Consider the following 16,157-nt stretch of genomic DNA (forward strand, 5'->3'; position numbering starts at 1 on the left):
TTCATTGATTTTAATGCTGCTAAATTGATGATCAACGTAGAGGAAGTTATGTATTATGCATGTATTCCACAATAGTGTATAATCGGGATAATGTCTGTGAATAAGTGTTTATTATTCAAAATTTCTACATGGTATCAGAGCTGTTGATCATCAGATCTATTATTCAAAAAGTGTTTACATCTTATTTCTTCAGGCAGAGTCTATAATCGGGCCAGGTAGCCTCTGGATTCATCTTTCCTTTGGAAGGTGAGATATCTGGTAAAAGCCCATACAGTCAATCTCTGTACGAGAAATACTTTATTCTCACGAGTTCTAGATCAGAGGCAGTTGAGTTTGGAGCTGGTGGAATTCGAATTTGCAGCAGTGTCTTCTTGGTGTCAACGTTGCAATGTCTTTCAACAGATTGCGATTGGAGTATGCTCTTGAGGGCAGCTCGAACTATATTGCATGGAAGGACAGGATGAAGGCGATGTTAGATGATAATGGGCTGAAGGAGTTCATAGAGGCTGAGGTCCCAAAGCCTACTGATGTTTCCGAAGCTGAGGTTTGGCAAAAGAAGACAGTAAAGTGTCGAAGGATTCTGTTGGAGGGCGTGAAGGACCACATTGTGTCCAGCCTGCATGGAAAGGCTTCTCCATACTTGATGTGGAAAGCGTTGACAGATCTATTCCAAAGCAAGAGCAGTCAGAGGAAGCTGGCGCTCAAAGATAAACTCAGAAACATCAAATGCGAGAAGGGAGACAGTATGCCCAAGTATCTCACGAAGTTCACTCAGTGCAGAGATGAGCTGGGAAGTGTGGGGGTGACTGTCAATGATGAGGACTTGGTGAGCTTGGCTCTCCTTGGTCTTCCGAAGAGTTGGCATTCCTATCAGGACTCTGTCAATGGTCGGGAGAAATTTCCAGGATGGGAGAGACTGTGGTCAGATCTTGTGCAGGAGGAGATCAGGCAGAATACAAGGGACGGATCTTCATCAAAGGGACCTGATAAAGAAAATTGCGCTTTGGCTGCCAAAGCAAAGAAGGGGAAGAACAAGAAAGCTTCTCAGTCTGGTGCGAAAGGCAAGAAGCAGGACATGTCCAAGGTGAAGTTCTTTCACTGTCACCAGCACGAACACTGTGCCACTAATTGTCTGCAGAAGAAGAAGAACAAGCAAGCTGCTGGATCTGCAGCAGGAGAGGCTCTAGCCTCGCAGTTTGAGCTTGATTTTTCATTGATCACATGCTTGGTTTCAAGTGTGACGGGATCGGTGTGGTTCTTGGACAGTGGTGCGTCTTTTCACATGACAGGAGATCGAGATTTGTTTTCTATTCTGGAGGACAAAGATCTTGGAGTGCACATTGAGATGGGCGATGATGGTAGATACAGTGCAACCGATATCGGTACCATTTCCTTTGAGAGGGAGTCTGGTAAACCCTTCGTATTGAAGGAAGTGATGCACCTTCCAGGATTGAAGAGGAATCTTACCTCTGTGGCGATGTTAGAAGACAAGGGATATGATGTTGTTTTCAACGAGGGAAAATCTTTCCTGCGCAGCAAGAAAACTAGAGAAACCTAGAAGATAGGGGTTCGAGTGAGGAACCTTTATCAGTTGCATGTAGATGGATGTGCAGCAATGGCATGCAAGGCAGAAGGATTGGTGAGCCGAGATGATGGTGAGCTGTGGCACAGGAGATTGGGTCACCTTCACCATGGAGCCTTGAAGATACTGCAGCAGATCACTACAGGGCTTCCTAAAGGCACTCTTGCGCAGTCAGATCAGTGCAAGGGGTGTACTTTGAGAAAGTTTGTGAAAACCACCTTTCACGAGAAGGATAGTCACGCCATGACGATCCTTGAGAGAGTTCACACAGACGTGTGTGGACCTTTCTTAGTAGCTTCGATAGCAAAAGTGGTTTATTACTAACATATATTTTTGAAATACAAGAACTTGATGATGTAAAGAAGATGGCTAATGACCACTAAAGCTAGGTGAGAATCTCACGTCTAACAGCGTATGGAGTGCCTCGAGTCCATCATTACATGGGATGAATTCAATATTATTGACAAGTACACATGATCTAAGTTCCATGTTCCAATGGTATGAGACAAATCTAGTATGAGAAAATAAACATTAATACCTAAATTAGAATCTTGATATAAACTCTTGCATATTAAACATAGATTTTCACAACGAATTGAGCAAAAATCACGAATCAAGGAAATGTGCCGACTCATGTGGTGATCAAGGTAATCAACATTGGAATGGAACCAAGAACAACAAAATAGGCCAAGAGAACAACAAAGGCTTGGCATATTCTAAACAAAACTACTTAGTTTGAAAACTCATTTGCTCGAATAAAATAACGCTGGATTGTAAGCTCCTATAGAAGAAAGGGAAACACATGGGGTAAGGGGTGCCACTCTCATATGGCTTCGAATCACAATAATAAAAAACATTACCTACGATAATATTTTTTTAGTGCAAGTCATAAACTCCTCTTCATAGGACTTATAGGATTTTTACCTGGCTTAGTATATTGCACCTCTACACCCAATATCTTCTAGTGTTAATCATCATGGTGCACACGAGGTTGACTCCCTCATCAAACATAACTAAAATGGCGTAAGAATGAGATATTATTACATAGTTATATTTGTGTACATTAATAACACGGTTTCCTCATTATTAAGAATGGAAGCTTTAGGAATGGAAACCTAATGATTTATTATCGTTATATAGTGGCTAAAATTAGTAAGCTAACACCACTCACAATGCTCCTACATCGAATGGTTGGCTCTAGTTCATGAAGAAACTGTGTTACTAAGTAATGCTCTTTTTAGTTCATTATTTATGATTGGAAGTATGAAGTAGCATGCATGTTCCACCCTTTAAGATATGCTATGTGTTTTTGTTAAATAGCTTGCCTATGAAATCTTTAAAGCATTTATAACTCATAATAGTATGTTTGACTTTAAGGTTAATTTGTTCTATGTTTTAGTTATAAATCTTAAATTAAATATTTATTTGGTTTTAATTAAATTTATGGTTGTATATCTATCAATTATATATAAAAATTCATTTTTGTATTTGTATGATTAATCATTATACAGAAAGAGGTTACTTCCATCTAAATACTTTCTATCACACAAACCATGCCACTTCCATCTAGATACTTTCTATCACACAACCCATGCCACGGAAAAGGTTAACAAAACTTTGGCATGCACACATTGACATTGTGGAAGAGATCTTGACTTATCTAACTTTATTGGACCATATAATGTTTAATATGTTGTTGCTTCCACTCTCTATTGTGTATTATGGCCTAGCTAATGATGCTTATGAACCATGCAAATTTTTCTAGCCATCGTTTGGCTAATCCTCACCTTTAGTGGCCATATAGATCACTAGCTCTTTGGGCATATTGTTAATTGTCAAAAGTTGTTACAAAACATTGGTTGCGATAATCATATTCTCTCTCATAGACATAATACTACTAGAATCATTACCTAAAATATGACTACTCTTGTTGTGCACTTGGGATGAGAACTGTGTGCACAACATAGCCCATTTGAGGTTTATTTAAGCCTCTAAAACTAATAAATGTTATAGATTCAATTCCTCCTACTAAAAACAATTGTATCAACATATAAAAAGTCTCCAAAAGTATGTCTTATGATTAAGGATATCAAAAATTTTGTATTCTACAAAGTTTATGGATCTTTGTGACACATTTTGTTCAAGAATAAATAATGATATTGTAAGCATTATTTCCGCCATTTCCTATTTGAAAATAAATCCTAGCTTCACATGCATAAAGGAAGATTGGAAATGCCACAACAAAAGTCTATGATATTTTGATAATATATTATCATTAAGAAATGTAGCAATAATGCACCTATTTTGATATGCATCCAATTTTCAATGTCAATATCCTATAACCTTACAATCTTACATTACTTAAGCATTGTACAACATAATGATATTTTCAAGCTTGCATTGGTCTTGATTTCAACATAACTAGCTCCATCTAACCATGTCATACATTGGATGACTATCAATATGTATAAAAGGATACAAATCTTTCTTGCATAAGCAAACAAGGTTAATTTGTTGCACAAATACTTCACACTTCAATACTTCACACTTCACACTTCAAAGAGTATGATTTTTTTCTTAATTGTAGAAATAATCATAATCTTATATATTTACTTATATACATATCTAAATATTCCATATGTGTTGTATGTTGTAGCCAAATCCAAACTAGTTTTGTGATAGCTTTGTTTGGAACAAGAGCTACATCAGTCATCATAGATCACTTTTATTATGTTGTTATTTTTTACTCAATAATTTATACCAAGAATAGATGCACATTCAACCAAATCCTATGTGATCATTTTATGTAATTTGGATGGTTTCATATTTACCATTTTTCTATACTTTCATATGCTTATATATATATATATATACTAAATAGCAATTAAGGAACTAGCTATTATCAAATATTATACATTCTTATGTACTTTTCACTCAATCACATTGGTTTTCATAATAATGTCCCACTTGATTCCTATTGACTACTAACCATTATGACTAAGCTTAGTTGCATCCTCCTTTCATTGTGATAGAAAAGGCATGCCTAACTTCTCATACAATAAGTTAAACAATTACATATCTAAGAGGATTGGTCCCACCTTGGAATTCAATTAATACATTCACACACACGGAGCTTGATGGAGTATCTTAAGTGATTGAGTGGATAATCTTCAATAGATATTAACAAAGCAAAATACATTCTTTTGTTTTAATTAAAAATTGGTAAACACTTGTATTTTTTAACTAAATGTATTAAAGTATAAATTTAATACATTTATATTACTTTTTTAAAATAAATAATAATTTATCAATTTTTTATATTTCATTTATAAATCTTAAATTAAATTTGATAAATATTATGGATGATAATGATAATAATGAATGTTTAGGTTTATAATGAATGATAATATAGATTTAGGTTTACGTTTATGTTATCATATTAGATTTATAGAATTTCAAAATAAATAAAAAGAAAAAGAGAGATTGCTTAAATTTATTGATTTCTATATTTAAAATGTATTAAGAAAAGTGTTCCAAAATAGCCATATATTTAATGACTTATGAGGTACCAAGCTTAGTATTGTTTCAAAAATGTTGAAATTGGATTGAGTATGTGTAAGACAATTACGTGATCATTTTATGTAATTTGAATGGTTGTGTATTTACTATTTTTCAATACTTTCATATGCTTATAAAAAAAAATATTTACTAAGTAGCACTTAAGGAATTGGCTATTATCAAATATTATGCATTCTTATGTACTTTTCACTCAATCACATTGTTTTTTATAATAATGTCTCATTTGATTCCTATTGACAACTAACCATTATGACTAGCTTAGTTGCATCCTCCTTTCATTGTGATAGAAAAAGCATGCTTACCTTGTTATGCAATAAGTTAAATAATTAGATATCTAAAATGATTAGCCTCACCTTGAAATTCAATCAATACATTCAATAGAGATTAATAAAGGAAAATAGTTTTAATTAAAAATTGGTAAACACTTTTTATTTTATAAAGGAAAATAGTTTTAATTAAAAATTGGTAAACACTTTTTATTTTTAACTAAATGTACTAAAGTATAAATTTAATAAATTTATATTAATATTTTTAAAGTAAATAATAAGTCATCAATTTTTTATATTTCATTTATAAATCTTTAAATTAAATTTGATAAATATCGTTGATGATAATGATAATAATGAATGTTTAGATTTAGAATGAATGAATGATAATATAGATTTAGGTTTACCTTTATGTTATCATATTAAATTTATAGAATTTCAAAAAAATAAAAAAGAAGAGGAAGGATTATTTAAATTTATTGATTTCTATATTTAAAAAGTATTAAGAAAAGCGTTCCAAAATAGCCATATATTTAATGACTTAGGAGGTAGTAAGATTAGTATTGTTTCAGAAATGTTGAAATTGGATTATGTTTAGGACATTTGAGAAGCAAGTTATTTTCCTATTCAACTCTATTAATATCATAAAGATAAGAGATTCTCAAATAAGTCTTCATTTTCAACCTTATTGGTATCACAAAGATGATAAATTCTCACATTTCAAAGTGTTTTTAGAATTGTCCAATACCTTGTTTGATTATGTAACTAGTGGAAATCAGTTCATATTTTAACAATGTTGATTTAGTACTAAAGGATATTTTTAATTTTTTAAACTTCTTAGTCATATCTTAATTTATTTTTTATTTTCTAATTCTTTATTACATTATATATTTTCTTTAAATTTAAAAATAATAACACTATTTTGTTTTGAGCTTGATCTAGTAGGATTTTAACCTTAAGTCTCATGCTAATTTCTACCTATAAACTAAAAATAATAACACTTTTAATATTACTACAATTTATAAAATAACATTTACATGTATTTTCCAATAATTTAATCAAAGTTTTACATCCCATTACCATCTCTCCTTAAACTACTAATAATTTCATATTCATATATATATATGAATATGAAATTGTACACCTCATTTCATTCACACACACACACACACACACACACATATATATATATATATATAACCATTGTACCCCTCATTTCATATATATATAACCATTATAGACCCCACATATATTTTAATACATAACTCTATATTTTCATGTGGAATGCATATGGCTTCATTTCCTTTTACTGCTATCTTTTGATAGCAATTCTTGACAATGTTACAATGATGTCATTTTAATAGTATTAATGGTTTATTTAAAAAGATTTAAAGTTTTCAATGATTAAGAGAAATAATCAATTTTATTATTTTATTTTATTTTATTTTTATCGTGTATCAATTTTTGACAATGTTACAATGATGCCATTTTAATAGTATTAATGGTTTATTTAAAATGATTTAGTGTTTTCAATTATTAACAAAAATAATCAATTTTATTATTTTATTTTTTTTGTATCTCGTAGGAACCTAATGACACATAATTACTATTAAACTTTTAGGGGTCTATGTCATGTTCTCCTATCTATAAATTGGACCACAACTCGGGATTTAAACCTTGGATATCTTAGTTTTCATAGATTTCACATTACTTTGATCACCAATTGAGTTGCCCCCTAGGACCAATTTTATTATTATTATTATTATTATTAGAGCAAAAAATTAGTTTCCCTCTCAGCCCGAGGACTGGAGTGAGATTGTTGGTACCATAGTAGCCCACAAGTATACTCACTTAAGAGTTTATAAGGTTTGAAGTTAATATAACAATATTCATAGACATGAAGTGATTACAAAAATATTTAATGAAACATTATAACCCGTCATGTTACTAATGAGAATTTGAACTTGGGGAAGGAAAATAATACCAATTGACTAGAAATGTAGCTATGGTCGGACTTCATAATTCCTGTTGTAATTGTAAATTGTAAAAACAATATTGTATAGCATGTTGATCATGCTTGATCAAAGAAGAAAATCATTTATAAAAAGAATAAATTTGCATTTGAGTTCTAAGTATTTTTCCTCCTTTTTATGCCAAATCGGCTCCTCATGATATCAAGTCGACTCCTCATCAAGGAAACATTTCACATGGCTAAGAGGCCTATAAATATGGACCTACTCACATCCTCCTAGAGAAAGCAAACTGAACTCACTTCTATGATTTCTAGTGAACAAGGTTGAAGCATTTCCAAGACAAATTTGAAGCCTCATCATTCTTGTTTTAGTTCGCTCTCCATCCTGATTAAAGGTTGAAGTGATGGACTATATTTTTATGACCATATTAAAGTCTCTTCAGAAAATGAAGTCTATAATAAATCCAATTTTTGATGTATGTCTTCTTGATGGTAGAAATCCAAATACTATGTGGAAAGGGAATTCAAAAATTATGCGGAAGATATTTGAATTAAGGACAGAAGTTTGTATCCATGATAAAAAGTGAATCAATAAGTCTCTGGTAGAGCATTTCATTGCAATCAGACCTTAAATTTGATTCTTCATATTAACCTTAAAGGGTTGACTTGGCATAAGAAGGAGGTTTGACAAGCTACAAATATGATTTTTTTGTCTTGAATTTGAAATATATCTTCTTAAATTGACTATTTCATTAAGAAGTAGGTTGTTGGGTTTTTTCCTTTTTTAGGGTTTTCCTAGGGTAAATATTTTCTCTTGTTTCTTGTGCATTGTGATCTCTACTTTCTATGATTTGTTATTGATTAAATTTTTGAAGTATAATTATTTGATGATAATTGAAGAAACTAACATAATCACAAGTAATTACCATAAGTTCACAAATTGTTCTAGATCCTCTTACTTCCTAGGATTTCTAACATGGTTTCAAAGTTATGGTAAAGCAAGAAAGTTGAAGGTCACTTCATAATTTTGAGACACTTGTGATAATTTTCATTGAGAATGCACTGCCTTGTGAAAGTTTCTATCTAGTCAAAATTTGAGTGGTGAATCCTTTTCCAAAGGACTATACAAGATTTTAATCTTAAAAGAAGAGGTTGAAATCTGAAGAAATCTATAACATACTTCAATGATGTCAAATAGTTTGTTCTGAGTCATATGTTCCACAAGTATGATACGTATTTTGTAAGTATAATCCAAGCACAGTAATTTTAGTCCAGTATGATGACCCAAAAATAGTAATGAGATCCGAAATGAAGATCTGAGTTCCCTAGATAAATATCGAATATCTATTTACTATAACAATGTATGCAAAATTATCCTGAAATGGATTATGAAGTGGGTCCTAAGATGGAGTGAATTCGAGGTTCTTCTGTGAAGTTTGGCCTAAGACATTTTCATTGTTCAAAGTTGTTAATAATTTTTGAAAGAGCCAAGGATGATCTGGAGTCTTGATCTAGAGTAATACAAACTCTTAACCTAACGTATTGATTTGCTTTAAATTTAGAGTTTGGTAAATTTTCTAGGGTTTTTGGACAAAACCCTAGAGTAATCTATCCCTTGTGTAAAAGTACATTTATGGTTTTGACTTTCTAATTTCCAGGGTTAGCAAAGCTAGAAAGGCTTGTTAAGAGAATGGCTAGGGTTTTGGACAAAACCTTAGGATGAGTTGTTTCTGCTAAAAAAAAGAAACCCTAGGTCATGATAATGATGTCTAGAACAAGAATTTTGATCTATTTGATAGTTGCGAGAACTATAATATCAAGAGGAAGTTGCTACTATTCATAAAATATAAGTACTCTATCTCTCTTAGTTTACTATTATTAATTTATCTAGTAATATAGTCTCTTGTTTTAGATTGTAATTATTCTTTTGTGATCTTCGAGAAGAGGAATTTAAAAGAAGCTTTGATTCAGAGGGAACAATTTAACTCTCAAGTTTTGAGGTATGTCTTTAAGTGTTATCTTTAAATTATATTTAATGGCTAAAGTTGTGAAAGGCCTTTGACAACCCTCTATCCTAGATGAAGTACACGTACTTCAGGGACAAGCTTGGACATGTTAAGATAAGTTCTCTCAACTTTAAGGTCTATTCCCTCCCCTTACTAACATTATATTAATTAAGTTATCATTAATTAACTAATACTAATATATCAATTAACTAAGTAGTAACCAATTAATTAACTATTTTAATTAATTAACTAATTAGCTCTAATATATTAAGTAATTCTAAGTATTTTTCTATGTAACCAGCTCAACAAAATATAAATCAATGACTTAAAAATTATCCTCTTCGAGGGAGAAACCTCCTTTACATTACATAAATGAACAATTATTAGATGATATAAATGATAAGACCTCCTTTGTATATATAGGAGTCTAGGGGTCACAATATAATCAGAGCCTACATAACAATAATAATGTAAGGGCACAACAATGACAATAATGGGCTTCTCTGGGGCACAACAATAAAAATATGGGGGCTAAATGGGCACAACAATAACAATAAGGGGGATACACTAGTATTATAGGGACCTAACATGTCCACTCCAAAAAAGTGTTTTCCTCAACACTTGAGTAGTTCTAGACGTGTCTATATAAATTTCTCATCCTCCCATGTGGAATCTTCAACAGGTAATTTCTTCCACTTAATGAGATACTTTGAAATTGATCGTTTTCATAGCTGTCTGGTTCTTGTTTCCGTAACTGCTTCAGGCTCAAATATGATTTTTCCTTCTTCGTCAAGTTTTGGAAACATTGTTTGAACCTAAATTTTGTCACTGGTAACCTTCTTTAAGCGTGAAACATGGAAAACTGGGTGTACTTGAGAAGATGTAGGAAACTCCAATTTGTATGCCATATTACTAATCTTTTGCAACACCTTGTAAGGATTGTAGTACTTGGGTGATAATTTATTATCCTTCTTAGCTTGCTTGAGAAACATTTATGTGTATGGTTGTAGCTGTAAAATTACGCTTTCACCTACATCAAAACTTCTTTCATTGCAATGTTGATCTACCTGTTGTTTCATTCTATGCTGCACCAGAGTGAGGTTGTCCTTTAAGAGTTGGAGAACTTGTAGTTTATGCTCGATGTGATCTGCCGCTGCTTGAACCTTAGAATTTTCTCTTAAATATGATGTGATGGATGGTGGATGATATCCATAAAGTGCGATAAATGGGGTCATTTTTGTTGTTGTATGGAAGGAAGTGTTATACCACCATTCAGATAGAGATAACCACTTAACTCATTATGTTTTTTTTATTAGATACAAAGCAACAAAGATATCCTTCCAAATATTCGTTCACTATCTCAATTTTCCCATTAGATTGAGGATGATAAGATGAGATATGAGTTAATTGAGTAACTAGACAAGAAAATAATTTTGCCCAAAATTTTCCAGTGAAAATGGGATCTCTTTCACTTACTATAACATTTGGATTTCCATGAAGCTTTTGAATTGTTTCCATAAATGCAGTAGCAACTGTACTAGATTTAAAAGGATGAGCTAATGCACAAAAGTGTGCATATTTGATAAGTCTATCAACTACTACCATGATGACACTCTTTCCTTCAGACTTGGTTAAACCTGTGATAAAATCCATTGATACCTCCTCCCAACGCTAACTTGGAATGGCTAAAGGTTGTAACAGTCTCGGGGTATTAATTGTCTCAACTTTAATTTGTTGGAAAACCAAACATTCTATCACAAACTTATGAATATCAGATTTGAGGCCATCGCAAAAAAATATTTATTGATCCTATGGTAAGTTCTTAAAACTACCAAGTGCCCTCCTAAGGGAGAGGTGTGCAGTTCCAAAAGAATATTTTGTTTGAGTTGGGAATTCTTACAAAGATATAAGTAATATTTGTACCATAGTGAATCATTTTTCCAGCTAAATGTATCAAATGTACTGGGATATTGCTGCAATTTTTGAATGAGTGACCACTCCTCTTCATCATTCTTTCGTTCATCTGTTGCTTTAATTATCCACTCATGTTGGATAATAGAAATGGGACAAAGCAATGCTTCCACATCCTCATCCTTTCTTGAGAGTGAATCGGCAACAACATTTTTCTTCCCTTTTTTGTAGATGATTTCAGATTCATAACCCAATATCCTTGTCACCCATTTTGCTACTCTTCTAAAGATAATATTTGTTCCAAAAAGTACTTAAGACTATCATGATCCATTTTTTTACCTTGAAGTGCCTTCGTGTTAGGTAAGGTCGTCATTTATTTAGTGCTTGTAATATTGCCAGCATTTCCTTCTCATAAATATGTTTGTGTAAATACTTTCCTTTGATTAGACAACTTTCAAAAGAAATGGCTCTTCCTTCTTGCAGTAAAACAACACCAATTCCATTTCCTGAAGCATCACATTCCACAATAAAAGTTTTTGTGGAGTCTGGCGTAGCTAAGACTAGTGCTTGGCACATTACCTCTTTAAGATGTTCAAAGGCCTTCGTTGCTTCTGGAGTCCAATAAAATGCATATTTCTTCAGTAATGATGTTAGAGGTGTTGCTATTCTCCCATAATCCTTAACAAACTTGAATGGTTCATGAGACACAATACTTGCTAAGGTTTTGCAAATGGGGTAGCAAGCTAAGTGGGGTTGATTATGGGGAAAACTCCACTGTTAAGTGCGCCTGAGCCAGAGGCGATCTGGGATGGGTGACCTCCCGAGAAGTCTTGGTTACCAGGTGCAAGCTGATGATTGACACTATTTGATTCATTTCACTAGTTCCAATCCCACTTATTCACCCCTGGGAGCATCACCCGATGCAATGAGTGCTAAGTTGACTATTCAAAAATCATGAGAAATTAGTTAGTTACGACTACCTCTCATGGAAATGGTCATAGATGAATGACTTACTTAACGCATCTGAATCCCAAAAATAATAGCTAATATAATGTATTGCGAAAACCCCCACTACTTAATTCAAAAGAGTGAAGGGAACTTTACTTGAATGATTCATGAGGCACAATACTTGCTAAGGTTTTGCAAATGGGGTAGCAAGCTAAGTGGGCTTGATTGTGGGGAAAACTCCACAACTAAGCACACTTGAGCCAGAGTCGATCTAGGATGGGTGACCTCCCGGGAAGTCTTGGTTACCGGGTGCAAGCCCTGGAAGTGATGATTAACGCTATGTGATTCATTTCACTAGTTTCAATGCCACTTCTTCACCCCTTTTGAGCATCACCCGATGCAATCAGTGCTAAGTGGACTATTCAAAAATCATGAGATATTAGTCAATTATGACTACCTCCCATAGAAATGGTCATAGATGAATGACTTACTTAATGCAATGGAATCCCAAAAAATGATATCTAATATAATGCACTATGAAAACCCCCAATATTTAATTCAAAAGAGAAAAGGGAACTCTACTTGAATGGTTCATGAGGCACAATACTTGCTAAGGTTTTGCAAATGAGGTAGCAAGCTAAGTGGGCTTGATTGTGGGGAAAACTCCACAATTAAGTGTGCTTGAGCCAGAGGCGATATGGGATGGGTGACCTCTTGGGAAGTCCAGGTTACCGGGTGCAAGCCCCGGAAGTGATGATTGATGCTATGTGATTCATTTCACTAGTTTCAATCCCACTTCTTCACCCCTAGGAGCATCACCCAATGCAATGAGTGCTAAGTGGACTATTAAAAAATCATGAGAAATTAGTGAGTCACAACTACCTCTCATGGAAATGGTCATAGATGAATGACTTACTTAACACGGTTGAATCCAAAAAATGATATCTAATATAATTCACTGCGAAAACCCCCAATACTTAATACCCAATCAACCCGAGAAATCCTCGAAGATTCTTTATGGTTGTGGGGATTTTCCATTCCTTAATGGCTTTAATTTTCTTAGGGTCTAACTTAACACCCTCATGATATACAATATGACCCAAATATTCGACCTCTTGTACTCCAAAGAAATATTTGGAGGTTTTTGCATATAATTGTTTCTCCTCCGATAGTTTGAGCGCCCTGTCAACACGTTGAACATGATCCTTCCAAGACTTTTTGTAGATTAGTATATCATCGAAAAATACTAACACAATTTTTCTAAGGGTTTTAAAATGGAATTCATCAAACCTTGAAATGTGGAAGGCGCATTAATAGGCAAAAATTTATGACCAAAAATTCATAATGACCCTCATGATGTTTGAATGTTTTTTCTGGAATGTGTTCAATCTTCATTCTAATTTGATGATATCTTGAATGAAGAACCAACTTGGTGAAGTAAATTTCTCCATGTAATTCATGCAACAATTCATCAATGACAACGATGGGAAATTTATCTTTGATAATGAGCTTGTTGAGCTCCCTATAATCCGAACACATCTCCCATGATCCATCTTTCTTGTGCACCAACACTACTAGAGCAAAGAAATAACTTTGACTAGGTTGAATTATGCCAGCCTCTAGCATTTTTGCAACCATACGTTCAATTTGACTCTTTTGGGCATAAGGATATCTATAAGGCCTGATGTTTGGAGGAACACTTCCTGGAATCAAGTGAATAGCATATCATAATCACGAATAGGTGGGAGGACTTTTGGAGTCTCAAACACCTTGGAATGATAGTCCAAGACTTTTTGGAGATCTAGAGAAATAAATTATTTCGATGTTTTAACCTCTAGTGAGAATAATTGTGCAATTACGCTCAGTTTTTCTTTCTTCATAAGAGTTTTCATGCCATTAGAGATAATTATCTTTCCTGGTTTCCCTATGATGCCCCTTAATTTAACTTCCTTTCCTTTCCAAAAAAAATTCGTGAATGGTTGGAAAGTTGAAATCTATTGTCCCCAAAGATTGTAACCATTAGACTCCTAGTACAATATTAGTACCACCCATTGGAATGGAAAGAATTGTACTATTCAATACGTATTCCACCATGGTTATATTGATATTACAGAACTTTCTAGAGCAATTTATAGTTCCTACATTTGCAACCATCACTTGACACTCTGGTGTTGGATATAGGAAGTAATTCAATTCCTTGGCTATCTTACAATGAATAAAATTATGGGTACTACCCGAATCAATAAGCATTATTACCTTTTTCTTCTTGATATATCCTTGTATCTTGAGAGTTTTAGGAGTGGTAATTCCTTCCAATGCATTACAAGATATGGTCATATTCATTTCTTCTTTCTCAGGGGTTTGTTCCTAGTGTATGTCCTCTTTTGATATTTCTTGTTCATTTTCTTCCTCCTCTTAACAATATATGTAAAATAATTTATTATCAGCACACTTATTACCTTTAGTGTATTTTCTATCACAAACGTAACAAAACTATTTTGCTCTTTTCTCCTCTAATTGTTGTGGTGTCAACCTTGTAGGTTGTGGAAGACTATGAGCAACAAAACTTCCATATTTATAGTTGTGAGTGGTAGACTTCCTTGTTTCCATAATTTTGCTTTCAACTTTTTTTGCCTCCCTGAATGCCTTCTCCAATGAATCAGGTTCCCAAAGGAAAACCTCATGTTGTATGTTATCTTTTAAAGTCCCTATGAAGACACCAATCCTATGCTCCTTGGATGTTATCTTTTAAAGTCCCTATGAAGACACCAATCCTATGCTCCTTTGGAATATTAGTTACCCTAATATTCAATTTTTGGAAGCCTTCAATGTGATCCTCTATTGAACCCTTTTGTTTGAGATTTATCAATTGGCTAAAGAAGGTGTTGCTCTTTGTATCTTCATAATGTGCTAGAATTTTCTCCGTAAAAATTGACTAGGTAACAAGTGTTTTATGATAACAAATCCATCTATACCATACAAATTGATTGGGTTCTAAATATAAAGATGCAATACATACCTTTTGTGAGGGTTGGACATCCTGTAGATCAAAAGATTGCTCCACCTTTAGTATCCATGTTACCAGATCCTTGTAATAAAACTTCCTCATATCTATATTTGGAATGTTTTGGTTCTTAAACCCCACATTGGAGTCTTCTAAATTGTAATTCATATTCCTTTTGTCCTCATCAATATTTTCATGGATTACCTTGTCACCACTGAGAAGCCTTTCTTCCAAAAAAATTGTCAAACCTTACTTCAAACCTTCCATGTTTGATTTTAAACTATAACAATGTAAACTTTGAAATGGGAACTCTGGCCATAAAACCCCAAAAAAACATAAAAAACAGTGCTAAAAACAAAAATTGTTAATACTCGAACAATGGTTTTTTTTTAGGGTTAATTTTGTACATGTTTTGAAAATGGCAGTGAAAACGAATTTTTTGTGCAAAATTTGTGCAAAAAACACCTGAAGACAAAAAGTGTTAATACTAGAATGATGGTTTTTTTTTTAGGGGTCAATTTTCAACATTTTTAAAAGATGCCAGTAAAACTGATTTTTTATGTGCAAAAAAATAATTGTTTTTGAGGAAAAGAGCACACTAATGTTTTTGGTAGAATAACATTTTTCTTTCCTAAGTATAATTTCAACATGTTTTAATAATGAATATAGAGATAAAATATGGGATCTGAAGCACATTAAAATTCTATTAGTTTTCATCCTTGTTGTTAAACATATAATAACATGACACTAAAGATTTCTAAAATTCTAATTGTTTTCAACCATAACATTAAAGATACAAAAAAAAAGGTCGTGGAGGCGGCGTAGTGGTAAAGTCGGCCTCGTCATGACAGACCGGTCTTGTGTTCAATCCCGAGCAATGTCGTAGCTC

Source organism: Pinus tabuliformis, chromosome 4_1 (genome assembly GCF_031772625.1).
Source record: "Pinus tabuliformis cultivar Carrire ecotype Pingquan chromosome 4_1, CPIR1, whole genome shotgun sequence".
Taxonomy (NCBI): domain Eukaryota; kingdom Viridiplantae; phylum Streptophyta; class Pinopsida; order Pinales; family Pinaceae; genus Pinus; species Pinus tabuliformis.